This window comes from Pteropus vampyrus, unplaced genomic scaffold (genome assembly GCF_000151845.1).
Source record: "Pteropus vampyrus isolate Shadow unplaced genomic scaffold, Pvam_2.0 Scaffold17, whole genome shotgun sequence".
NCBI classification, from domain to species: Eukaryota; Metazoa; Chordata; class Mammalia; order Chiroptera; family Pteropodidae; genus Pteropus; species Pteropus vampyrus.
The window spans coordinates 11,314,761-11,341,815 of record NW_011888798.1 but is presented as its reverse complement, the minus strand read 5'-3'; the positions used below and the strand labels follow the sequence as shown (position 1 = coordinate 11,341,815).

Sequence of the window (27,055 nt, the reverse complement as noted above, 5' to 3'; positions counted from 1 at the left end):
AAGGTGGGTGAGTTGGAAGGATTTTTTAACTAATTCAATGTCATCCATAAACTCTCATTCACAGAAACACTTTTCAATACTATGAAGAAGACTCCTGCTTATATGTAATAGCTGAGGCTCAAGATTTGCTTGAAAATAAAATATCCAAGGCTTGTTTGGGTCAGAACAGATAAGAACAAGTAATCTTTCACATGGAATGGTATTAGTTACCAATTGGCCTTGTGGTTAATGCAGGAGAGAGAGACTGCCCTATTAATTCAGTTGTGTGTACAAATATTTTGAGGGGATTCTTAGAATTATCAAGTCATTGTGTAGTAGTTTCCATTAGTTTACATAAAAATTATTGTTTTTATCCACACGCCTTCCTCAAGACCCAAACTATTGCATACATAACAAAGATAATTTACCACCCCCCACCCAACACATCATTTTTGTAAGTCTCTCTACCACCCCTACTCCCTCACATTTTTTTTCTCTTTCAACTTTCCCATCTGCTGCCTGTGAGAGTATCATGGAGGAATGACTGAATCACCAAGACATATAAAATGCAGCAAATATGGCCAGCAAAGTTGGCGAGCTGAGGAATGTCATAACATTCTGCTTGGAGTTTAATCAAGGTACATAAAGTTCAATGAACTTTGCCCATTCCAATAAAAGGTAGAAATAAAATCAGTAAGCATAAAGCAAAACTCCAGCTAAAGGAATAATGTGGTTGCAAGACTGTTTAAATTTTCAGGGGCTCCCATTTATCTGGGCTCTGCTCTCCCAGCCAAGCTGATCCCAACTAGTACTCACTGAGTAAGAAACATTTATCCTATGCTGATTCTTTCCTTTCTCAAAACCCACAGTGATTCTCATATTATAATAAGACACCAAACATGAGATTCAGGTACTTACCCTTGGCTTCTGACCACTTGAATTAAGACATACAATTTACCAGTTTACTAGGTCAGCAGTAACAAAGTATCGTAAATTAAGCAGTTTAAACAACAGAAATTTACTTTCTCACAGTTTCAGGTACCAGACGTCCAAAGACGAAGGTCTCAATAGGATTGCTTCCTTCTGAAGACTGTGAGAGAGAATCTGTTCCAGATCTTTCCTCTACCTTTGGGGAGTCTGTTGGACTTGTATCTACAAGTCTTGGCTTATAGACACATTACCCCATATATGCTTTTACATTTACATGATGCTTTCTTTGTGTTGTCTCTTCAATTTTCCCTCTTCATAAGGACACCACTCATTGGACTGGGGCCCATCCTAATAATCTCATTTTAAATTGGTTACTTGTGTAAAGGCCCTATCTCTGCACCAGGTCACATAGTGAAGTACTGGGAGTTACAATTTTATTGATTGACATAAATAGAAATTCTTTTAAATAGTATGAATTTTAGGGGATACAATTTGACTCATACACATGGTAATATCTTTATCATTATTATTATTATTCAGCTGAGTCTGTGGAACAGCAATTGTAATAGGAAAGATACAGGCTTATAGTTAGATGGACTCAGACTGAAATCCAGCTCTGCCATATACTTTGAGCTTCTCTACTTCACGAGATGGAGACAAAATCCCTATCGTGTGAGAATGGTATGAAGACTAAATGGGAAAAGCAATTTCCATAAAGGAGTAATGACAGAACCTTGAACATTACAGATCACTGATATCTATTTACCCAGCTAGAATAACCCATGTCAGGTCATGCTACTCTTCTAAAAAACAAACATAACACAACAAAATCAAGCTTGTTTCCTTATTTCTTTGTTCCAAAAAAAAAGGAAAACTCTTAAAAATAATTCAAAAAAATCTCTCAAATATCTTTACCTCTAAGATTCTAAATGCCCTCTCTTCTCATAATTTTATTTTTTTTAAAAATGTTTTTGTTTATGGCTATTTACCCAACTCTTGAAAGCAATCGAAAATAATCCTTGCCATATTGTCTTTTCATATCTAAATTCATTGGATAATTCTATTGCAGGCTCTTAGAAGAACAGTGCATTCAATAATTTCCGAAAACATTGTCCAATGATAGTCTCTTTGTTAACTAACCTTCTCTATGAAATTCAATCAGATTTTCATGTAATTGTGAAGGGTACTTTTGTCCCAAGTCTGTTCTTTCTAAATAACCTTGACGTCCACTGTCTGTCTACTGGGGTATTTTGCTGCTTCTTCTATCTTAATTCTCAAAATACGCTTGCAGAAAAAGTACTGGTGCATTTCAGAAGATTAGTAATAAAGTGCTTTGGGGCCACTGAGCAATATCAGGCAGGTTATAGGATGCACAAGAGTGTCCCGACGTAACGCTGTAGATTTTTATATTTGTTACAACTCTCTAGCAGGTGATTATAAGCCTTGTTCTCACATAAATCTGTATATTACAAAAAAATGTTCTAATCTGTACAAGAAGGAAAGCTTTTTGTAATTTGCATGCAGGCAAAACATGGGTTAATGTTGTCTTTGCTGCTGATAATTCTCACATGTGACTCTCTCAGGAGATTCTCAGGCAAGGAGATCTAAGTCAAAGGAAGTGAGCTCTGTACAATTTTTAACACCAGTTATGTGAAGAGTCAGTTTGGGGAGACTTCTGAAAAATCAGCCTCCCTCTCAGTATCAGCTCATGGAGAAAAATTTTCAGTAAGGAGGGGCTCCTGGGCAGGTAGAGATTCTGCCAGCACTTGGTACTGCTCACCAGAGAGACGGAAGAGATAAAGCATGAATTTCTTCCTGGCAAATGTTTAACCCTCTGGTTCCTATATAAGAGCAGAGACTTGATCCCTGGGGAACTGACAACTGTCTTCTGAACTCACATCACAGCTGCCTCTTATGGAAGAGAAACTCAAACTCATCAAGAAAGAACTCCCAAGAAGGGAAACACTAACATAAGGTAGTCTTTGGTAGAAATCTGGCATACTGATATGTGAAAGGTCTTGGTGTATTTTAATACATCAAAATAAGAGTATTTTATTGAATAATCCAAATTATCTCAATACAAACTAGAATCTGACTAACAAAGCCATTCAGCGGAATCACTCTGAACCATATTTTTAAAAATTTAATGAGCATAAGTAGTAGAAGAAAATGTATCTGTTTTAACACGTGCACATTCTACTTGGAGAGTATGAAAAATAACAACAATAAACTTTCAGGGGTGGCAAAATTGTCTGATACATCAACACTGATGTCCTTGGAGAAAAATGTCTGGGGTGATTGGGAGCAAAGCCCAGGGATACGGGTGTGTGGAAAGCAGAATGGAGAGAGGAAGGCAATCCAAGTTTAACAACCCCGCAGCTGGAGAGGGGCAGGGCACCATTTGGTGAATGTGATTGAATGAGTTTTGAACACCTGACTCAAAGTCAGCCAATCAGAGAGTCAGGATGTGGGTAGAAGTTCATAACCTGTAGTTGGACTGGGAATTTGCATCACAGATAATGGTGTCAAATGTCACATAAACTAAGATTCAGTTGCAGAGGCCACTTTTCAGAGAGTATTGGAGAAAAAAAAACGAAAACATTGAGAAAGTAGGAGCCACAAAGACATAAAGAAGCAGACACAGAAAATCAGGGAAGTATCAACACAGAGACCACCTCTCAGCTTGCTCAGGGCTTCCTGGATCCCAGGTTCAATGCCTTGCCAAGTACGCTTCCTTTTAGAGGGATCCTTGGAGCTTTGCAACAAAATGTCCTCACTCTACTTGAACTAGCCTCAGTGAGGTTCCGCTTCTTTCAATTTTTGTAACATTCTTCCTCTAATCTTTGTAAAAAATGATCTTTTTTACAATCTGTAACAAAGGCTACAGGAATACCAAGCAGAGGAAGAGAAAAGCTAAGCAGGCAGTGAAGAGCTTGGGGCAGTGGGAGGGGAGGTGTCTGTGGAAAGAAGGAGGAAATTAGGTTATAGAGGGCTCTACATCCAGAAAAGGCTCAGGGTATTTACTGCACAAATCGAGAAAGACTCGTTGAACCTAAGATTAAAACTCAGCTATTCTTATGAAGCTGGGGTGTAGGGTAAATTGTGGCTGGGACAAAAGATCTCTTCTAATATCCTTTACATACAGATAGGCAAGGATTCAAATTGGGAAAGCCTACTTCAGGATTTCATTTTCAGCATTTTATATGAGGATTTTTTTCACCACCCCCTCACACACACAATGTTTCCACTGAAGAGAAATCCCCTTAAATAAAAACACTTTTTGCAGATTATTAAAAGAGACAGTGTGAAACCTTCAATAATATTTAGAAATACTTCTAAGGGAACTAACGTAATTCATTCATCACGTCTTCAAGTAACTGGTGTGGGCTCCATTTCTGACCATATGGCACAGTACAGATAGACTTTTGTATATCAAAATTAATGAAAAAAGGGGGGATTTAAGGGTCTCAGTAGTTCTCCCAATTTAAATATGTTTAAGTAACTGTGAAAACTGGTCAGTTCACACATAAAGTCATGCCAATTTAAAACAGAAAAGTTCCATTGATATTGACCACATTTTTGGCTCCTATTAAATTGCTACATAAATATATAAAGCAGGTCTGTAATACTATATGTCTGCAAAAACATATTTTTGGCAAACAAAAGTCTTTCCATTTTTAATCTCAATCTTCCTTACCCAGCACTCTTAAATATTTTTAAATTACTTTTTGGTTCTAAGCATCTCATCCTCCCTCCAGGCCCACCGCCAACGCCCTTTCCCCATCTTGTACTTACTCATCCTTTTCTTTTGCAGATTCATACATAAAACAGTTTGGTATTAAAGAAGATTGCAATTTTCAATCTCTCAGAAATTCAGCTTCTAGTTGTTAGTAGAGCGACATCTGAAGTTTAACGTTGTCAGTCAATGATTAAAATGGGTTGAATTGTGGTCCCCAGAAAGATATGCCCATATCCCAACTCCTGGAACCTGTGACTGTGATCTTATTTGGAAAATTTAAGTCAAGGATCTCCACATGAAATAATCCTGTATTACCTGGTGGGCACTAAATCCAATGGCAAGTGTCTTTACAAGAGACACACGAAGACAGATACAGAGAGAAGGGTGAAGACCACGTGAAGATGGAGGCAGAGATTGGAGTGATGCAGCCATAAGCCAAGGAATGACTGGAAGCCAACAGAAGCTGGAAGAGGCAAGGAAAAACTCTCCCCTAGAGCCTTCAGAGCCTGCAGAGCCCTGCCTGATTTTGAATGTCCAGCTTCCAAAACTGTGAAAGAAAACTTCCTGTTGCTTTAATCCACCAAGTTTATGATAATTTGTTGCAGCAGCTCTAGGAAACGAATACAGTGATTAAATGGTATCCATTTATTTTTTATTTGCCTTTCATTAAAGTTGTGACGTGTATATGAAATGCTGATTGAAAATAAGTATATTATAATAAAGCATTATTAATAAAATTAGAAGCCAAGGTAAAGTTTAACTCTAAATGCTATTTATTTAAAAAAATCACAAAACAGTTTTAAACGGCAATACTGTTTAAACCTTTTTTCTACTCTATGGTTTAATGTTTCCAGTTACCAGAACAACTGAATGAAACCTATAACCCTATAACCCATAAAAGATCACAACTCTAGTTTAATATACCACACAATAGATATATTCTGCAAGGTAAGAGCTGAATGAAGCCAGTTAAAAGCATAACATGTAATGACGTCCATGCTTTTGGTAATAGAATTAAGACATAGTTCAATCCCAAAAGATCTACTGAATTGCCAGTATGTGTCAGGCCTTGTGCTAGGCACAGAAAGATCACACCCTCTTTCATGGTGCATTGACTCTACTATGAAGATAAGCATGTAAATAAGTCATCTAATTTATAAATTAACTATAAATTCAGAAAATAATATCTGGTGGTTTAGGAGATATCTGAACTTCAGTGCATAACCTGGTGATAGTGAGTTATAATGCATGTTGTAACTAAAAAATTACATTCAAAATAATTGGTTTAACTTAATATGTATTGATAAAATCTATGAAACATTCACAGATTTAAAGATCCGACTACTGAAAATTTAAGAAACTTTGGTAGAATGCTGCATATATATTTAATATATATTTAGAATTAGTTTGAGGTTGCTTGACCAATAACAATCCTATTACTTATCTTAGGGTTATGAATGAATCCTTTGGCAATAAAATTAGCAGTTGTGGATAAAAAGCAGCACTGATCAGATTTAGAAGAGATTTAAATGTCCAGGGAAAACAACTGGCTACATATGTTATCGCATATTCTGTAGTTGTGAAAAATAATATATATGAATATATTTTAATCACAGGAAATAATTATGAAATAAGATGAAGTGATAGAATCAGGATACCTAGCAGCAGGATAATCTCAACTATGTAAAAATATGCATAGTAATTCTCTCTGGAAATTTACATTATGTGTGATCCTGGCAATGCTGGATAGATTGTTATATAATATTACATAATCAATTGTTGAATGTCTACTCATCCTTTCCACAATGAGATGTTATCGTTTTCAAGATAAGGAAAATAATAGTTCTAATTTTAACTTATAGGGTCATGGTCTCATGGGAACTTAAAATGACAAAGAAATTACAGATTTATTCCCCCCAAAAATCTATACCACGCATAGGGGGAAAGAAAACCCAGAGCTATCCATTCTATCATGTTCACTAATTCATGATTTGTCACTATTAGAGTTGAATTGCTTTGTCTCTAAGTAAAAGGCAAACATCACCAGAGGGATCTCTGATCTGGAAAGTGAAGTCTTGGCCTGCTGCATCTCACAAAGACTTCCTGCCTTGTTGGTTGAGGCACATCTGAACCTTTGGCATGTTGCGAATTAATATTGAGGTCTGATGACATGGACGCCTAAGGGGTGGGTGGGCATTTAGTATGGATGTGTAAACAGGGCACTTGGTAAGATAAATTTATGGTAAACCAAAGGAATTTGAGATTTGAGCTAAGTGCAGGTTTAGGGCAGGAATAAGTTCCAGACTTTTTACTAGAGGACATAGGCCAAAATGAGAAAATTTTAGAAGTGTGGACAAAGACAGGTAGATAGGAGAAGAAGAAACTTTTATTGATTAAGCCACAATTGAAGTTGGGGGAGCGTGGGGCAGGGGAAGAGGTTATTGAGTGGTGAGGCATCAGCCAATGTAAGATGAGAGGTAACAGCAGGCGTTTCTCTCAAAGAGGAGATAGGACAGCTCTGAGGGTCTTGGTTAACATTGCTTTGGAAGTGGAGAACTACCCCTGGTTTTTAAGTCAGGATTCTACACGTGCTCTTATAAGAATTCCCCACCCCGCCACCCCGCCGCCCTTCATTAGCCTCTTGTGTCCACAGAGTAAAATTCAGTAAGGTCTGTAGCCTGGTAAGGAGAGCCCTGCTCTTACCTACCTTCCCAAGCTTCTCTCTTTCTGCAGCCTTCTCTTGCACCAGCTGCACTAGCCTAATCTACTTGTGGTTTTTAAACCTGTCTTCTCTGATCACTCCGAAGTCAGCTCATGGAATGAGACTGAATCCTTTATGACCTTCCAGGGAATGCCGTCCTGTCAGACTCCATTGTAGTCCCTACATTTGCATGAGGGATGCTTTAAAGTTTCGTGTCTTTCACATTAATAATCCATGAGCATTTCAGTTAGGATTCAAGCCGGAAGGTTACTTTCGATGGATAGACAGTGGAAAAGGCAGAAACCGGGATGTTTAAGAAGTCCCTGGTACTAAAGAAGAATGATTTCATTTGCAATTTTGTCAAAGACTGGCACTGGGTACGCTCAAGGCTTCCAATGATACTGAAGACAGATTCATCCAGAACAGCCTCATGAGAATTAGGCTCTAAGAGCCTGGTCATCCAGAGGTGGGAGAAGGTAAGCAAGGAGCTTAGCTGGGAAGTGGGGACTTGTGTTGGGATGCTGCATTTGGTAACTGATGGAGAAAACTTATTCCTTTTAGGTTGTAGAGATAGGGCAGTTGCAAGTTGAGAGAAGAGCTGGAAGTCATCCACAACAATGATTTAACAGCAACGTAAAATGTCAGACAAAGCTTTTGATGGCACTACGCCCTTATTCACTCAGTCACATTTCTCTAAGAATTTCTAGTGAATTTTAAGGAACAGAAAGATTATTTTAATGGTTGAAGTAACTGACTAGCATTAAGTTTTATGTACCAATGGAGAAAGATTTCCAAGCCCAAAGTAGCACATCGCTTATATTTGAATAGCTATGAAAAAAAAGAAATGATACCACAAAACTAGGTAGCAATGTGATTTGTTGATTCTGCTTCAGACATCTAAGAAAGTCCTAGGTCATTACTAATGAAGTGGGTCTGCAAAAACTCACTTCTAAAACAAATAATGTAAAACTAAATTCATTAGGATTAAGGCATTTGTTTTATAAAGGAAATGATTAATGGATAATTAAAATTCCATGCATCACTGGTTATTAGTGACAATTGGTATTTCCACATTGTTAAAAAATACAGAAATTGATTTAATTAAATTTATTTTAGCCAGCACCTCATAAGAGTAAAGTAAATGGCCTGTGGCAGATACGTATGACCACATAGTGTTGTAAGTTATGTCTTGTATGTGTTACTGAAAGTATTTAGTCTAGCCACCAATGTTTTATTGAGTTTTTAAAAATTTGAATGTCTAGCACTTAACACAAGACTCTTGGTTCAAAATGACTGTATTTCACCTCCACGTGAAATGTATTAGATTTTCAGCAAAGTCCATATATTGATGTCATTGTAAGAACTCTAGGCTGGCATTAGTTAAAAGTGGAAGGTGCAAACTGCTTTTGTCGTGGTGGCCCTTCCTGCCACCCTATTTGCAAAATGCTACCCTGTAGAAGATCCCCACTCTGGGCATGTTCCTTGTGTTGCTCTAAGTACTCTTTCGCCTCACTTCCACCAGCCCCCAATTCGCTTTTGAGTAAAATAGAACAAAGAGGGCCCACGTCATTTCAATTCACCTTTATGTCACCTTTCAGATGGTATAGAAAATGAAAATGCAGAACTGATGTGTTCAATCACTGGGGCCCCTACGGCTGGCCTGCAGCCAGGCTAGGCAGAGTGTGTGGGGAGGTCAGTTTTCCCCAGTCATACCGGAGTTCGATGGCTACCTTGGGCTGGGCCTCAGCTCTGTGTCCCCTCGGCTTGCTCTGCACCCAGGTGGCCTGCAGCCCGCTTTCTCCAGGGTCAGGTACTGCAACTGTTATGCCTTGGCTTCTCTCACCTTCTCCCTAGTATTCTGAATTGAATGAATTAAGAGATTGGCTTCCCATTGTCAACATACTTAATTAAAACTACATTTTGACCATGATTGGGAGGAAAATAAACATCCGGGCACCCTGACCTACCAAAAGATTAAAAAAGAGTGTCAAATTGAGCAACTTATATCAAAAGCAGGTAATTAACTGCAAAGGAAGTTTGTCAATCGTTCTTTTTTTGCAGATGACTTTTCCCCTTGACTTTTGTGATACTAATATATCCCTTCTTTTATTAAATGTTAATAGCAGATACCCACTTGCCTTCCTCTCTTCTGCCATCGTTTTTGTTTCTAGATTACAAATCTGACTTCCGACTTGTTCCTCTTCTGTCAATTCTGCACCAGCATTGAATTGATCAGTTAGATTATGCAAGCGAGAGCATTTGGGGGATTAGGCGTCCCACTTCAGCAAGAACTAGATTCGAAATCTCCAGCATGTCCCACAAGGCCAACCTGACCCCTGCCTACATTTCTTACTTCATCTTCTACAAATACTCTTGTTTATTATACTTCAGCTACACTGACCTCTATGTCTCTCAGCCATGCTGAACTCATTCATACCTCAAGGCCTTTGCACTTTCTGTTCCCTCTGCCTGTACTACACTTCCCCCCAGATTTTGAAGGCCTGGCTCCTTATGATATTAGTATATTTATTGTTTTCATTATCCCGCAGGTCTTCACTGGCCTCTCCATACAAATTACCAATTTCCTACAGGTCCAGCCTCATCTCATCCCTCTGCTTAATTCCCTTCTTAGCATCTTCCTCTTTCTTTCAGGTGTTCCTGTGCTGCTGCTGTCTCCTCTCTTAGATGTGTTGCCCCAAGAGAGCAGGCGCTTGTCTCTCTTCTTTAACGCTGCATCCCCAGTATCTACAACAGAAACCAACAAATGTAGGTGCTTGTACACAGCTACTGATTTAATCAATTAATTAATGGCAATTGTTTTCATAATATGTCCTTTCTTGGCAAAATAGAAGATACAGGCCATGTTTTAATGGTACCCAATCTTTGAGGAAATAATTTACAAGTCTATGAAATCCCTACTTTGAAGAGCCATTGCTTTTAAAAAGCACTCTCTACAAAGCTCCAGCATGTCATCTCTTCCCATTATGTTGAGATTTTATTCAATCACACATGTCATCAATAAATCAATAGCAGCATCTCAAATCAGAAGCAGTACCCAACAGTTGAGAGAAGAGGGGATTTTAGGCAGTTTTACCTTAGTATGGATACAGATTGTTATTCTCTTATCTCTTAGATGAATTAAAACAATTTCCCTTCATTTAACTAAGCTGATTTGAACTGAAAAAAAAAAATCATTATGATGAATTTTGGGGGTGGTTCTGGAGAAAGGTGAAAAGTGAAAAAAGATATGCATAAGTGGGTTAGTGGGGGAAGAGGTCACTTTGGAGAAGTAGAATTCTGCTCTAAGGAAGTGGACTCCTACAGAGGAGAAAAGACACAAACTATAAGAAAGGGGATGGGAGGGCTTCAGAATTGAACCTCCCCATTTCACAGTTTTGCTCAAGGCCGGACCTGCCTCATGCTCTCTTGGTATGTCACCAATTTGGTTTTTTAAAAAATAGAACTCTTAATAAAAATGAAAAGAAGAAAGAGAGGGAGGGAGGGAAGGAAGAAGGGAGAAGAGAGACAACTGAAAAACAGTTAAGAAAAAAATTTCAATGTAGAAAAAGTTTAATGATTAACTGGTTAATAAAAGATCAAAGTTGGGAATCTATTTGTGGCAGGAATGCAGATATAGCTTTCTGCTGAGTAAACTCAGTACACTCACAGACCTGGGCAGACACTGACTACACTGCCTCATTCCCAGAGACACTGACCCAGACCACAATTTAGCTCCTTAACCTCAAAGTAAAGAAGCAAAGTCCACACTCCCTCCTGATGGCCCTGCCTTCTGGGCCATTTGCATTGTTCACATCAAACTCAAACCTGTCTCTCTCTCATTGAGGGTTGGGGGAGGTTTGGGCTTCAACACTTTATGTGATATAGATACAATCTTTCTCACAACTCTTTTGAGATTTCCTGTATCTCAGATCCAACATGAGGCCTCTTGGAAAGCATTCCCCCAAATGGGAAACGGAGTACTTCTGTGCCACAGCATTCCTATTTGACTCCAGCTAAGTCTATTTCCCAAAGAGGTGAGCTCATACATGAGCTTCTGAAAAGTATAGAGGCCTAAGTGCCATGATAAGGAATAGTACCTGCTAGGTATTAAAGGTAAAGTAAGGGCTCCAAGAATTTCGCCTTAGCATGCAAGGAAAAAGATTCTAGTGTTCAAGTGTTGATCAGTGTAGATTTTCAAGTTTTCTTAGAAACACAAGTGTTTGCTCTCAAGATAATTATACTGTTTCCCTTTCAGGCTTGTCTGTCTGTGCACCATGAAAACAGAGAAACCAAACTAATCCTGGTCCCTCCTGTTGGCTTATTTTAAAAGCTTGAGTGGTTTCCAGTCCAAACCAGATTTGCTCAGACTTCCATTTAAGAATAATCCATTTATCACAACATTGAAAACAATTTAGAGCCTTCCCTGCTGCTACAGTTTGACTATGGAAACCAGCTCAAGGACTCATACTTCAAGCCAGAACTATAGCAAAAATGATGAAATTAAGAGAAGAAATATTAGGAGGCAGCTTTGATGACCCAAGTCAGAATAGCAAGGATTCATGACCTCAAGTCAAGCACAGGAAATACCAGGCAAGGGGTCAGCGTAGACTTGGTGTCAGAGACCAGACGGCATTGACATTGTGCTAAAGTCAGACTCAGATTCAGAGAGAATGCTTCCCATATTCCTCCTGCTAGGTGGCTAGCAGATGTCCTAGGTAGCTTGTCACACCTGTAGTACCCTAACATGCTGTTATAACAACACCTGTGCCATAATAACTGAGTGCTTAAGCACATTTCCTACTTCATCAGTCCTGAAGAAATCATTCATTCTCTGACATTGAGTGACTATCTTCCTAGCCAGCCAGTAAACTAGATACTGGAGATGCAAGTTTAGACAACCCATGTACCTTGTCATGGAAAAGTATAGAAAGTTGGCAAGGGTTCTTAATCTGGGTCCTGTGGCTAGGATCCATGGATGAGCTTCAGTGGTCTGCTAAAGCTCTGAAAAACAAGGACCTGCGTGTGTGTGTGTGTGTGTGTGTGTGCGCGCGCGCGCGCGTGCGTGTGTTGTTCTAAAAGAGTCTATATTGTTCATCAGGTTTATAAAGGAGCCCATGACTCCAAAAGAGTGAAGAAATGTCTGTCCATGAAAACTCCTGTAAAAGATGACTTTATGGTAAGTGCATTTACTCATACTTTGCTATGAAAGATCAAACTGTAGACCAAATAAAAATAAACATTTTATCAAGATGATTAAAAAACTTTTACACGTGATAACTGGAATAATGAGAAGAGCTTATTTAAGAAATGTCCCCATTACAGAACTAATGACTAATAAAATGGTACTAGAGATGTTATAATGAAAGGAACTCCATCTTTTCCACTATAAAAGTCAATCACAGACCAAGAAAAGCAAGGGCTCAAGGTTGCTTCGATACATGACAATATCCATAGGGTAACAGTAGCAACTCCCATGCCTCACTCCATCTCCATTTGTATCTTCACGTCGAGTATAAAGCAGAATGGGCAGAATTCATAGCCATGATTTAACTATTTATCCCTTTTTGTTGGCTCCATTGGCATAGATTATACGTCGAAGTTAAGATAATCAGTGTACAGGTAATGGGAACATTTTCCCCTCGAACTGCTCAAGCCTATTCAGCAATAAGTGTAGCTGATGCCAATGAAATTCATGGCCCAAGAAGTTATGTGCTATTAATTGTGTGGTTGTCATAATCCCTGCTATGTCGCCATATATCCCAGTTTGAGAAGCAGAGATCTACCTTCTCTGAGGTTAAGCTCCTCCATGTATTAAATGGGCATTGGTCCAAACGTCCCCACGTGCTGATGTGGGCACTAGGCTCTGCCCCTCTTTTCTCCTCCGGCAGGTTTTCCTGATTCCGAACCATTCATTCCGACTTTGGCCTCGGCACTCAGAAAGTTCAGGTCTCTAGTTAGCCTGCTTTCTTCTCTAGCAATGGTAAGGTCACTTCCCACCTTCTGTCATGATGACCACGAATGACCACACTGTGGCCAGGGAACTATTCTCACGCTTAGGTTGGAAAAGTTGCTTAGGTCAGCGAGAACAATCAAGAAACGGTTAACTGGACAAAAGTGAACACTATTTTTCCTTCACTTACTATAAAACAGAAGGAAATCTAGAAGCGTATTTCTACACCCAAGACTCTAAGACTTTAAAATACTCTTGCCATTTTTTTCAATATTATGGAAATCTTAAAGCCGTACACAGTAGAAAACTGGCTTTTTTATAGATGTTATAGAAACAAATAACCCCATAACTGTAATCCCCAAATTATGACCCACTTTATTTAAATAAATATTTGAGATCTCAAAATTCCAGCACAAACAAATAAATACTTTGGGTATCCATTGCCTTGAAGTATTTGCTTTCTGTGGAGGGGAGAGAGATGGAAGAGGTGGGAAGAAAGTTGAAGAAAGCAAATATGAGATGCTTGGGATACCAGAGGGCATGTCTGAGGCCAGTGCCTGCAGGGACAGGCCTGCCTGAAGGACACATGCAGAGCTGACCAAGCTTAAGTGGAAGCCGAGGCCAGCAAGTGGAGACGCACAGTGGGGAGTGAAGGCGCAAGTGTGAGAGCACAGTCCAAGCTGGCAACACACTGAGAGGAAGGGAGAGTGTGGGCTTTTAGAAGAGAAGATTGGAAAAGCACTTAGGAAGGAAATGCTGGGAGAGGTCTATTTTCTAGCAAGGTCTAGACAGCTTTTCCAGTTTCAGTGATGGGGCCCAGAGGCATGGGTTGATCCCTTAAATCTAGCAAGACTGTTATACACAGAGGTTGTAAACAGAAGTAGTAAGACTCTCTGTCTCTCAAATGCACTTCGATTGGTCTGTACAGAGTTTAAAAAGAATGAGCCAATAAGGTCAGTGAATAGTCAATTTCTTGGTGATACATTATAGTAATGCAAGCAAGATGTTACCACTAGGGGGAACAGGGAGAAGGATGTATGGGATCTCTCTATGTTACTTCTCACAACTGCATGCAAATCTATAATTACCCCAAAACAAAAAGTTAGAAAATGAGCTAATCTTTACAAATCAGGAGATTTTATATAAAAATCCTATTTTTCAGCTGCTCTTGAAAAGTCAGAAGAACTGGCAGCCCCAGGCCCATACCATGTTTTCACAATAACCTGTTATCCCATCACCACAATCAGAGGAATGAGAGTAGTATTTGATGCAAGACAGGCATTAAAATCTTCACTTTTCCCCATTCTCTACCCAGCCTGCGTCACTTATATGTTATTTGTCTGGTCTCAATGGACAGTAGATTTTTCTGCTCTTCCATAAAGAATGATGGAGTTGAAGGCTATGTTGTCTATGAGGTCATCTGAGGTCACACGATTTTCTGAAGTTTAACACTGCATCATGAATGGGAACGTAAGGATACCTCACTGTCTCAGTCCCCTTGGGGCTGTGCACATAACAGGTATCATTACAGTATTGTTCTATAGTCACAGAGCCACCTAGGATGGGTGCCAAGAAAAATCAATGGCATACTAACTGTCGTGGTATAGCAATTTGTGTCACAACTCAGGAGCCATATAAAATACAGTGAGTTCTTAAAGTCACAAGGGCTCTGAAATTATTTCTGAAATAGGAATTAGATAAAGACCAATTTACCAAAATTGAAAATATCTAGACACGTGGTTTAATTGGAACTCTCCATGTATGTATTTTCTCTGATTCGAAGACAAAGTGTCATTCCACATTGAGTCTCTTTCTGACTTTCTGAGGTTAAAACATTTTCCACATTAAAAATCTGTCCCTTTGGGTTTCCACATGGTAAATTGCTCAAGTGGAATCATTTACCCCAAAGGCAATGCAATGCTCCCATTATCACTAAGCAGCAAAGGGCAAAAAAGGCAAAAGGGTGAATTGAAGACAGGGAGGATGGATTGAGGTCATTCCTTGCTATACCAAAAAGTGCATGAAATCGACCTATATATTTAGGTCCATCTTTGTGTTCATTAAAAGATATTCTGTATAATCTTTAGTCTGCTCAATATATTGTCCATCCTTTCTAGCATCGTCTCCTCACAGTGCACATCATGCTCAGATGTTGTTGTTTTTCCTGGTTAGGCCATTGTAACAGTGATGTGCTCTCCCAGTTTTAGCTACCCAAATCAGACCCTCCCCATAAGAGTCTATTGAGATGGAATATTACAGCACACAAACTAACAACAGGCAGAAAAAATGATATTTTTACATTTTATTTAACACATGAGTTAACCTATCAAGAGAGTTAAATTGCATTTAAAATCCAGAGGCAGATGTAGTTCCTGGCTAATGGTCCCTCAAGTGGCCTGCTGTGTCAAAGATTCACTGATAGGATTCTCCCATTCCTCCCTGGTGTTGAACTTTGACCCACAATATGCTCCCTTTATGCTTAGCCATTTTCTAAATCAGTAAATACACAGACCAAGCTGCTTCTGTCGATTATGTCCTCATATTTATTCGGTTTGGTTATACAGGTTAATTCAACCCTATAGTCCCCACTGATGCTGCTTTAGTTCATACTGGCAGAAGTGGGTTGTGAATGTTGCCATTTGCTTTATGTCACACATAGCAAAGAGGTATGTCTGAAATTCCATGCGATATACCTGCAATCTGTGATCTGGCTGCTGAGCAATTGGAAAATTAAATTATAAATGTGAGGTGCTCACTCTGCTGGATTGAAAGTAATGGCTATAACATCCAAACCAAGACATTGTATATGAAATATGGAACTGGCTTGCACCGTGTGAGGCATCAGCTGGATGCTGCTATAAGGCATCTGGTGAGGCCATGAGTCCCTCCAAGTTTTCTGCTGCACACGTGTGAGGGCCAGCTGGCAGAGCAGCTGCAGGCCCAACTCACTTTGGGAGCCAGCTGACCATCACTCCCTCAGATAATACACAGAAAGGTCAAAGGGCCTTTGGCTCTTACTTTGAACAAGTGTGTTTGGTCACTAGGGTTCCATTGACTATTGGGCAGCAGAACATGCAAATAATTTGCTGTTTCCTTAATTAAGATAAATTCTAATTCCCAAACTAATGATCTACCTCAAAATGGTATTTTTATTTCTTATTCGAATATTTTGTTGCAGCCACACATCCCCTTTCTGTATATAAAGGCTCTCTTTTTAAGGCTTTTTTAAAAAATCTATAAAATCTAAAAAATCTCTTTCTATTTTTGAAACAATGCACTTATTCTGAATATAGTTATAGCTATAAGTATAGTTATCGATCAAATATGGTTTTGATTCCCAGAAATGAGTTTATCTGAGCAAAAGTAAAATATCATTGTGAGTGGTAAATTGCAAACAACTTTGTTTAATCCTGAGAATAAGTGTCAGACTAACAGTCAAATTGAGTGAAATATTTCTATTAGTCATTTAATGCCAGTTTTCTCTGCTGCTAAGAGATTTCAGGTTCCCATTTGGTCTGATAAACCTCAGGTCTCCCCTAACTCTTCGTAAGGTGGCAAGTTATTATGCATTAAACACCCTCCTCTGTGCCACATGGATCCACTGGGATCCCTGGGTCCAGTGAGGAACAAGACAGATGAGGTCTCTTCTTTCATAGAATAAAACTAGTGAAAATTCCAATTTAGTGATCCTTTCCTAGCAAACATATGTGTTCTATTTCCTAAATTCTAAGACATGGGAAATTTCCCACACAGTATCAATAGAGACGTCCTTTGGATTTATTTATCAGAAATCACCTATCAGACTATAAAGAGTAAAACGTATTCTCTGAAACAACATTTTCACATCTGCAGAAAGCCTCAGGATTTCTGAGAATTTGGTACCTTTAGATGAGAAAAAAAAAAAAAAGCCATCTTCTGTGCTGTCTTGATGAGAAGGATCATAGCAAATGGAAACCAGAAGTTTCTCGAGAATGCCCTGAATGTGTTGGAAGGAAGTGGGTTCCCCCCTATTGCTAAACTAGAGTTGCAGGGAAAGAGGCGAACGTCCAACTTGGCATTGAAAGTAATCTGCTTTGGCATTTTGCAAAGGGGTCAATTTGGTTATCATATTGAAATAGCCACATATCCTACAGGATTTTGACATGCTGATTTTCTGATTTTGTCACTCAATAGAATTTTGACTCAGCCCAGACTTAACCATTCTAAGCTTGTGAAAGAAATATCTCACGCCCCTGGATCAAATGAGTTTATCCTGGAGAAAACTCCAGTTTCAAAGCAACATGCAACTTCTTGAGTTTTAGAAAAAGAAGCTTTCAAATGCAGCATCTTTTTATTTTACAAAACTCCTTTCCCTGTGAATATTTGGTTTTCCATGCATCTACGGGTGGGCAATATTGAGAATTAGGCTGAGAAATACAAGTTTTTATAAAAGGGTTCCCAAATACCCTGCTTTTAAAATGTTGCTTAAAATAAAAACACTTTTTTATGTTTTTACGTGAATAATAAAAGTATCCTTTTTCCCCTAGAGAGTATATTTTAAAACAAAAAGAAAGCATTGTTTTGTTTTGAGACCAAAATTCTCTTCCATTTGGCTCATTTGGTTTTTCCAATTATTGGCCCCTGACAGTTGGCACTTTGCTCCGACCAACCCCAGAGGATTCAGAAGAGTCAGCTCTCCCAGCATCTCATGATTTGTGACAACCCCAAATGGCAATTTCCCATTAACCCCCGATTGCCTTCCCTGGAAGGCATGCACTTCTCTTTCACAAGGTGAGCTTGCAGCACTCCCAACGATGTCACAGCATGTAACCAATTTCTGACTCACTTTCCCAGGTTGATTTTGTGAGCTGAGTAGGTCAGCCTGCCAACCAGCCGGCAAACTGCCTGAATGGTGGCAGGTGTCGGTCTCAGCAGAAAGCTAATGCTGCAGTGCACAATGTGGGAAATATGCTAATCCGAGGGGTTGGGATGGGAGCCCCAGGCTTTGTGACCTCTTATTTGAGAGGCCTCAATGCACTTTTTACAAGATGGAGCTATTGTCCTCTTGGGCCTCCCACTGAAGGAGGATTCAGAGGAGAACTACGATGTAGATCAAAAGATGGCAAAATAAGACCTGGGAGCAAAGGCTAAAAGGCCCTGGTATTATTTTATCTAGAGAAGGGAAGGCTGGAGGTGAAGCGGGTCGAGCAGGCCATAATGGTAGAAGAGTTATTATGCCGTCAATGTGGCCAGCTGCTCAACATTTTGAGCAAGAAGAAAAGGAGTATGAGAAAATGAATATAAACTGCAATGTGAGAAATATTTTGAAATTTCTAAAAACAACAACAACAAAAATCTAACAATGAAGGCTATTGAACACTAAAACTGGTAATGGGGAAATACATCTCTTTCTTTAAAACCAAGATTTTTCAGTCAAAAGTTTTAAAGGCCATTATGACTGAATGCAGCGTACAGCTAGGAAGTAATTTAGAGGCCTACTTTACTTACACGTGTACAACCCATGATTTTGGCCTTTACCAACTGCTCTTAAAACTGACATTTTCTTGGGAGATAGTATTAGAAACTGCTACACAGGACTTCTTAGACCTTGCTTTAAATATTTAGTTAACTGGGATCAGAATGGCCTTTGTGGCCAAACGACTGACAAGTATATTAGGTGATGGGCATCCTGATTTATGTTCTGCTGCTAATAGACTCTGAGACTTCCAACAAACACTGAACCTCAATTTCCTTAACTGTCAAATGGGGACAACAGCTATGTTCTACCTCTCGTAAGACTGCTTGGAGGAACATACTATAAAAGGAATGAAAAGCACACTGAACCCACGTATATAGTAATTAAACTATTCAGACCTTAGGGCCACTCCCAAATAGATAACGGAAAATTAAAGAACACAGCTAGAGCTGGTATCTTGTCTTTCCCAGGTCTGTCGCCCAACCTCAGGCATAACTGGGTGGCACATAGCAGTGCAAGGCAAACACACAGTGCCTTCGTTACTGGGCTGTGGTCTCTGCAGTGTTTGGACAATTCAACTGGAAATATTCCTCCGTAAAATCCTCAAATATTAGAACTAGAGAACTCCACTGCCCTTGATATTTGCAATAGGTAAGTTTTAAACAAATAAAAAAATAAACAAATAAACATAAATGTTTTATCACAGTAATAAAGTAATAGAATATTTTATCCCTGGAGTGGGTTCAGGCTGATGACAAATTCAGTCACAACGAAAGAAAGAAAACACGAAAACTTGTCCACCTAGAATTCTACATACAGAGGAAATATCCTTCAAAATGGAGGTAAAATAAAGGAACTTCTCAGCCAAAAGCAGAGAGATTTTGTCACAAGCAGATCCACATTAGAAGAGAGATGAAGGGGGCTGTTTAGAGTATCAGTGTTATCAGTTAGAAACCTATGCTTCCGTCCATAATGCACTCCACTCCACTGCTATCAGAGACCGAACCATGAACTTCGGCAGTCATTATGCAATTCTAGTGCATTAGAAGCAAAAGGACCAACTGAGCACATTTCTTCAAACCCTCATATTTTCCAAATAGAAAACAAAGGGTCCAAGAAATAGGGACAAACTAATAATAATGCAATTAGGGTGACAACACTGGAATCAGCCCCCAAATGTTGTGGTTACCAGGTGAAGTGGTTTATTCCACTCAAAAAGCTACAATTTTCTCTCCAGCAGGGTAAATGTGGTTCATAGGCACATTGCATTTGGCCCACAAAGTGAATTTTTTTAAATTAAAATTGACTGCCTTGAAATACAAGAAGACATTGTCTAATGAGCTCATGTATCTACATGGTCATAGTCCACTGAAGTTCCAACATTTTCAGTCACTTTCAGATGGGACATATATGGTCACGTGCCACAGAACAACATTTTGTTCAACAATGGACCTCATATACAATGGTGGTATACCATATAGCCTAGGTGTGTAGTAGTCTATACCATCTAGATTTGTGTACTCTATGATATTCACACAATGACAAAATTGCCTAACTATGCACTTCTCAGCACTTATCCTTTTCATTAAGTGCCATATGGCTGCATGCTTTAGTTTGCCATAGTCCCACCACTCCCTAATGTCTCCATGAGGATGGGCCATAGGTGATTTAGAATGAATCATCATGCTCACATAGTTGCCTATATTAACCATCCATTTTATCCAGTTATCTCATTTTCCTGTGCCATGTGAACATTTGACTTTGCAGTTTCTTCTCTGCCATATGCTGCTTCTATTTTCCTAATCAGTAAAACCATTCATGTTATTTCTGCAAAGAATAAAAAATATAATGTCTACATGTATTGATGACACACACTTCAACCTACAGTGATTATGTATATAGAACTCAAGACATATATAAATTCACATAAGCTAGTAAAGAGGACTGCCTTTTTTTTTACTTTTTTTTTTTTTAATTTTTATCTACTTTGCCTAAGACTTTACACATTGCCAAAGGTCCAACGTTGTATTACAATATTCTGAAGGAGAGTGCTGATCATTTTGTCATTTTCTTCCATTTCTGCTGGGTAAAAGGTGGACTCTTCCAGTATTTTCTAATGTGTGCTCTCATAACTGATCAGAAAAATAGAGTTAAAGAATCTCGTTTTATAATTATATTAAAAATATAAGATAGGAAGAAATCTAACTATGGGAGATGAACATAGTGCAAATATATATATGCCTACTGTCACACTGTACAGCTGAAACTTACTGGATTTCATTAACCAATGTCACAATAAAAATAAATAAATAAAATAAATAAAAATATAAGATAGACACATTTGTCCACTCAAAAACTTACAGATGAATTTCACAGTAGCATTATTCGTAATAGTCCAAAAATAGAAACAACAAATGAATAGATACATCAACTAATAAATGAATAAATAAAATATTTTATGCCTATATAGAATATTATTTGATAATTTTTTAAAAAGAAATACTAATATATACTACTGCATGCATGAACCTTGAAAATATAATGGTGAGTGAAAGAAGCCAGTCACAAAAGATAACGTATTGTATAATTCCATTTATATGAAATGTCCAGAATAAGCAAAGTCCATAGAGACAGAATGTAGATTAGTGTTGCCTAGGTCTGGGGACATAGGGGAGAAATGGGGAATGAACACTAGTGGATATGAGGTTGCTTTTTGTGATGATTAAAATGTTCTAAAATTGATTGTGGTGCCGATTGCAGAACTATATGAATATACTAAAAAATATCTAATAGTACACTTTAAGTGGGTAGGTATTATGGTTTGTGAATTATATCTCAAAAATATGTTATTTAAAGAAACAAAACAGAATTAGTCTTTTGAAACTGGAAAAAAGGGGGTTAACATTTTGGAAGAATCTGCAACAGCCAGGCAAACTCCAGTGTGTTTTTATATATATTATTTTACTCAAGCCGCATAGACATCAGCCAGTGGTTTTGCTCTGCCCATTTCACAGACAAAAAAAAAAGCAGAGGCTCACAGAGATTTGGCTTCCTTAACTAGTTACTTGTTCGGCTGAGATCTGAACCCACGTCAGTCCCCTGGCATTTTCTCCTTCTCTAAAAGTCAAGTAAAAGAATTTAAGACTGCTTGCCTTATCTGTTTCTTATTGCTGCAGGTGACTAATTTTGAGCAGGACACTAGCTTTCTTTTCTTAAAAGCTAACCCAAGACATGCCAAATGATTAATCAGTCTTTCTGAAGTGAAATGGGGCCTTTTTACTCAAGGTAACATGTATCTTTTTCTAAATGCAGAGCTAGACCTGCCTAAATCATTTCTCTGTCTCCTCTCCGTTGGCGTTTTCTCTCCTACCCAACATTCTCCTTGAACTCACCTCTGCTTGCTCCCTCATTCAATATTAGAGCTAAAAACATTGCCTAAGGTACCACTCCCTCCCCACCCGACCTCTGCATATATAAAGCAGCATCCAGGTAGCACTGAACATGTTTATGACCTCCTAATTCTATTGCTGTGCATGTCTCTTAATCGTTAGCATCAAAGAGTACTTTAAAATAAATCATATGGACAAATTCCTCAACTAAGCATTCAAAACACACGCACCGGCATCCAACCCCAATCACCTTAAGAGGTTATATTAAAGCACAAATCATTTGAGAGTATGGTGGGGGTGGGGAGGAGAAGGGAGACAGATTCAAATAGAACTCATGCTCCTTGCTTTAAATGAGGCTCAGCCCGAGCTATACACAAATGGGCAGCCAGCAGAGAGCGTCTGGGATGCCAGCCATCTCCAAGCCACAGGCTCAGAGTCTGCATTTACTCACATCACAATCCATTATCTTCCCAGCCAGGCTCCAATCCTTACCTCTACTGAAGCAAAAGCCAAGTGTACCAGTGAGTGACCTCACTGGGTCAACAGGACCACTGCAGCCACTCAGTTTGGCCTCTTACAGCCTCAGCTCTCTGATCTGACAGCCACAGGCAGATCTCCTTTTCCTCTTTCTGAACAGTGCCAGTATGCTTCCTCCTGCCTGTCAATATTTAACTACCCTGTCAAGATACATTACATCACCTGCACTAAATCCCACCCCATCCATGGCTAGAGGGTGTGCCTGTTCTATTCAATTCAACTTCTATTAAGTGCCTTCCATTCATTCCTTTCTTTCAACATGTGTAGACCCCTTATTGCATTTGGCACTTGGGATACAGAAATGAAAGATCTGATCCCCAGAGTCTAGTTGCGGAGAGAGACAGGACACTGGTACGTGCCATGATGCTGGAGCACAGAGTGTAGGGAAATCTCCCATACCAGATTGGCAGCCAAAGAAATGGAGTGAATGGGACCACGAAATTCCCAGAGATGATGACACTCAAAGTGACATCTCTAATGGGCAAAGCTAGATCTGGGAAGACACAAGAAGGATGAATTCATGGCCTCGGTCCTCAGTAAGCTTAAACTCAACACAGGGAGCTCTAGCATCCTACAGAGTAGAAGATTACTTACATAAGTGTCACAGGCAAAGTACAGAATATTAAACCAAAGAGGGCATCCATTCCTCATTTTTTTTCTTGATCAGTTGAATCATTAGCTATTTTTAAGACTAAACATTTGAACAAAGATGTCTCAATAGGGAAAGCTGAATGCAGACCAGAGTTTTCTTGTGTTACAAACATCGGTGATTCCTCAAATCTTTGAAACAGCAGATGAATCTAGTGAGTAAAGGAGGTTACCTGGAACCCCTTCTCAAGACCAGGGAAAGAAGAATCCAGGTAACAGTAATATTCTTCCCTGGTCAAAAGAATTCATCTGGGACAAATGGCTTAGCCACAGGTAAACAGGGATCTGCCATACACCCCTCTAATCTTTCCATGACTTTTCTGACACAAAATTTCATGACATTTAATGAACAGTTTGATGGCTCTTTTAAATAATATAGACAGACTTGCACAGCCCCTGGGTAATACTAAACTGTCATCTTTAACTCCATCTGTGATCAGAAGCCTCAAAAGCAACTCACTTTGGGATTTTTTTCAAAATTTCAGTTAACCACCAAAGCACAGCTCTCAAATATGCTCACCAATCCCTTCTCTACCAAACTTACTCCAGCTTCACGCTCCAGAGAACAAAGCCCCCCATCTATGTGTGAACATTCAAAGGACCTCACCACTGGGGAGCCTAAGAGGCTGCCATGGAAAGTGCCGGAATATTTAAATTGCAAAACACAGCCTGGGGATCTCAATACATCTAATTTGGGATACATTCCAAGCTCAGGAGCATCTCTGCATGGAAGCAGCTCTATTAGTCAGCTTCTCAGGCAATTTTCCCTTTCCACATGGACACTTCCCCCAGTGTTTCTAAGGCGAACATTTATAGTCTGTTGCAATATTTTACTACAAGGTATTTAGGGTTTTGACAAATACTAACTGACATTGCCACCATTCCAGTGAAAACTGATGACCCATATCTAATGCCTACTACGTGGTTGTCGCTGAAGATATTTTTTAGTCAGTAAGTGATTATAAGCAGAACACAGCTCTAGATTCCTCCTTCACATCCTGGAAGCACAGTTTGATTTCAGTCTTTTATAAATCTACATTGCATGTTGAATTGTCAAAATACTGAACTGAAGTTTTATTACACTCAAGCTTGTTCTTTTTCAAACCAAGACTTTTTCAGAACCTCTTTTGCTTAATAACACATAACATACTTGGCATTAGGAATTTTATACATTATTAATGGAATGGTTGTTACTACTAATGACCAAATGCCCAGGGATTTCTAGATTCAATTAGAATGGATTTGTGTCATTTATCTTGCAATCCCACTAGAAGGAGGGGGTGCTATATGACCTTCATTTGTTTTTAAAGGCAATTTTAGTAAATTTTAGCAAATGGGAGGTAAATTTTCCAAATAACATCGTTAATATTATGAATGATAAGATAATTAACTAACATTCCATGGAAAATAACCAGAAAATGTGACTAACATTTCCAGATGTAAACCATGAAGAACTTCGGTTTTCGAAAGACAGAATATTTAAAATGTATCCTGTTTGTCACTTTTGTATCCAGCTTTACAAAATAGAATAGTTCAGTCTTTAACAAGTCATCTCAAAGAGAAATTCCAAAGTAAAACTAATTGCCCAAAAGCCAATTTAATAAGTATTCTTTTATTTTAGAGAGGAAATGATACTGTGTGTTCATCGTGAAGAAAGAGTACAGATAAAGAATTTGAAGCCTCAATCCACATCATGTGACCCTGAGCAAGGCACTTCATCCCTGGGATGAGGGTCTAAGCCTGCCCTATTTACCACTTATGAAGAGTAATTAAGGAAAAGTGATTAGTTCTTCAAGGTAAACTCTAAAACTCATCAGTGTCAAGAAATACTGTGCCTTTTAAAACAATCACTTTGGAAGCATAGGCTGTGTCCTTCTAATCTGGCCTTAAACTGTCCCAGTTTTCCTAGGTCTATAGGTCTCACAAGAACCATGACTTTCAGTTCTAAACCCAGGATAGTCCTGGGCAGACCACGGGTGGTTCGCCAACTGCTATTACTCAAGTAATGTTAGAACGCCAACTTGGGAGCTGACTTTATATAATATGATAAATTGTTTTGCATCTTGTCTAAGCCAACAAATTCTGATTCTTTAAAATTCAGTTGCCTTTTTTTAAACAAATATCATTTGTAGCCAGGCCTAATAAATAATACAAGTTTTCAAGGTGGGTGAAAACTTTGATGTAAAAACTGAAATGTGTGCATCGATTATAGAGATTTTTTTTGAGGGGTTCAGAAACTAAATCAAAAACAACATTTAAAAAATATCCAGAAAGACTTTAGAACCTTGCAACTCAAAGTGTGGTCCACAGGACTAGCCATATTGGCAGCACTGGGGCCTGTTAGAAATATACAAACCTGGCCTACACCAAACCTCCCGATTTAGAATTTGCATTTCTATAAAATCTCTTCAAATGGCTTCAAGATATGTGACAGTTTGAGAAGTCCTGTTTTAGAATTTGTTTAAGCCTGGAGGAAGAGGGAACAGACCTTAATAAAAAACATTTGATAGAGTCATACAAATAAAAACATTCCTGCAACTCATAACATTTTGACCAAGAAAATAAAAGGCATTATTATAATTTATGTTCTCTGAGCCTTGTGAATTTAAACTGCATAGTCAAAAAGGCCATGCAATGTAATTAAACTTTAAATAAGGCCAATGATTCAGTGGTTTTCCCACAAGGCAGCCTTGGAGGATACTAGGATCCACATCAAATGGGTAGAGTCAGAGTATGTGCGGATCCCCTCTGTGAACATGGCTGGTCACCATCCTCTGTTCTTAGCATCTCCCTGAGTAGGGACTCAAACCTTGGATGACACCTAGTTTTAGGTTCACAACTGAAACATCAGTGGATGGGAGAGCAAGTTTCTGACATACAAGTCAAGAGTGATGTCTATTTTGGAACAGGAGGTTTCAGGGGTCCAATGAGCACCTATGAGGGGATAAAGATGGTATTTGGACATACGAGTCTGAAGCGAAGCAAGTTACAAAACAGTATGTACGTAATTCTTCTTTGTAAAATAATTTGGGGAGCTGTCAGCCTAGGGACTTTATCAGATAATAACGAGATAGAGAAGAGAGCATTTCAGGATTAAAGGGTAGTAGAAACTGCAGTGAATAACCATAAGTTAAAGTGAGATCTAAATGGCTATAATAACATATAGTGAATTATAATAATATAATGGTTAAAAAGCTTTCTTTCCTGAAATAGAAAATGCATACTGTAATGGCAAATACAATGAGCCTGTAATCAAAATTCTAAATATTTCCAGTGCGGAGCCAGAAAGAGATTGATTACAAAGTTTTCATCTGTGTGTGTATAAGTAGGTAATTTGTATGCTATGAACAGAAAATGCATTAGTCTTCTTTTAATGACCATGGGATGTAAATTTATAGAATATGATTATGTATTAACAAACCCAGATATCTAAATTCTCTTAAATTAAAAAATAGTCTTCTAACAGAACCAAGATTCAGAAATGCAATAAAAAATACAAAGTACAAGTTATTTAGAATAAGTACAATCAAGAATACTTCATATCAAAACTAGGATCCAGCTAAACTCAGAAGAAAATATATAGCCTTAATGGTTTATTTTAAAAATAAAGATTAAAATAAATGAATTAAATATTCAACCTAAGAAATTAAAGAACTTAAGAAAAAATAAACTTAAAGAAAAAAGGACATACAAATGGCCAACAAATATTTGAAAAGATGCTCAACAT

General features: G+C 38.5%; 1 protein-coding gene across 1 annotated transcript in view; it reads right to left on the bottom strand.

Annotated features, from left to right (window-relative positions):
- The window catches only part of NCKAP5 (NCK associated protein 5), a 720,600-nt gene extending 697,831 nt beyond the window's left edge, over nucleotides 1-22,769 (bottom strand). Inside the window, exon 1 of the mRNA XM_023527517.1 lies at nucleotides 22,636-22,769. The gene's annotated coding sequence lies outside the window, so the exon portion shown is untranslated. The remainder of the gene's footprint in view (nucleotides 1-22,635) is intronic.
- Nucleotides 22,770-27,055: the final 4,286 nt, after the last annotated feature.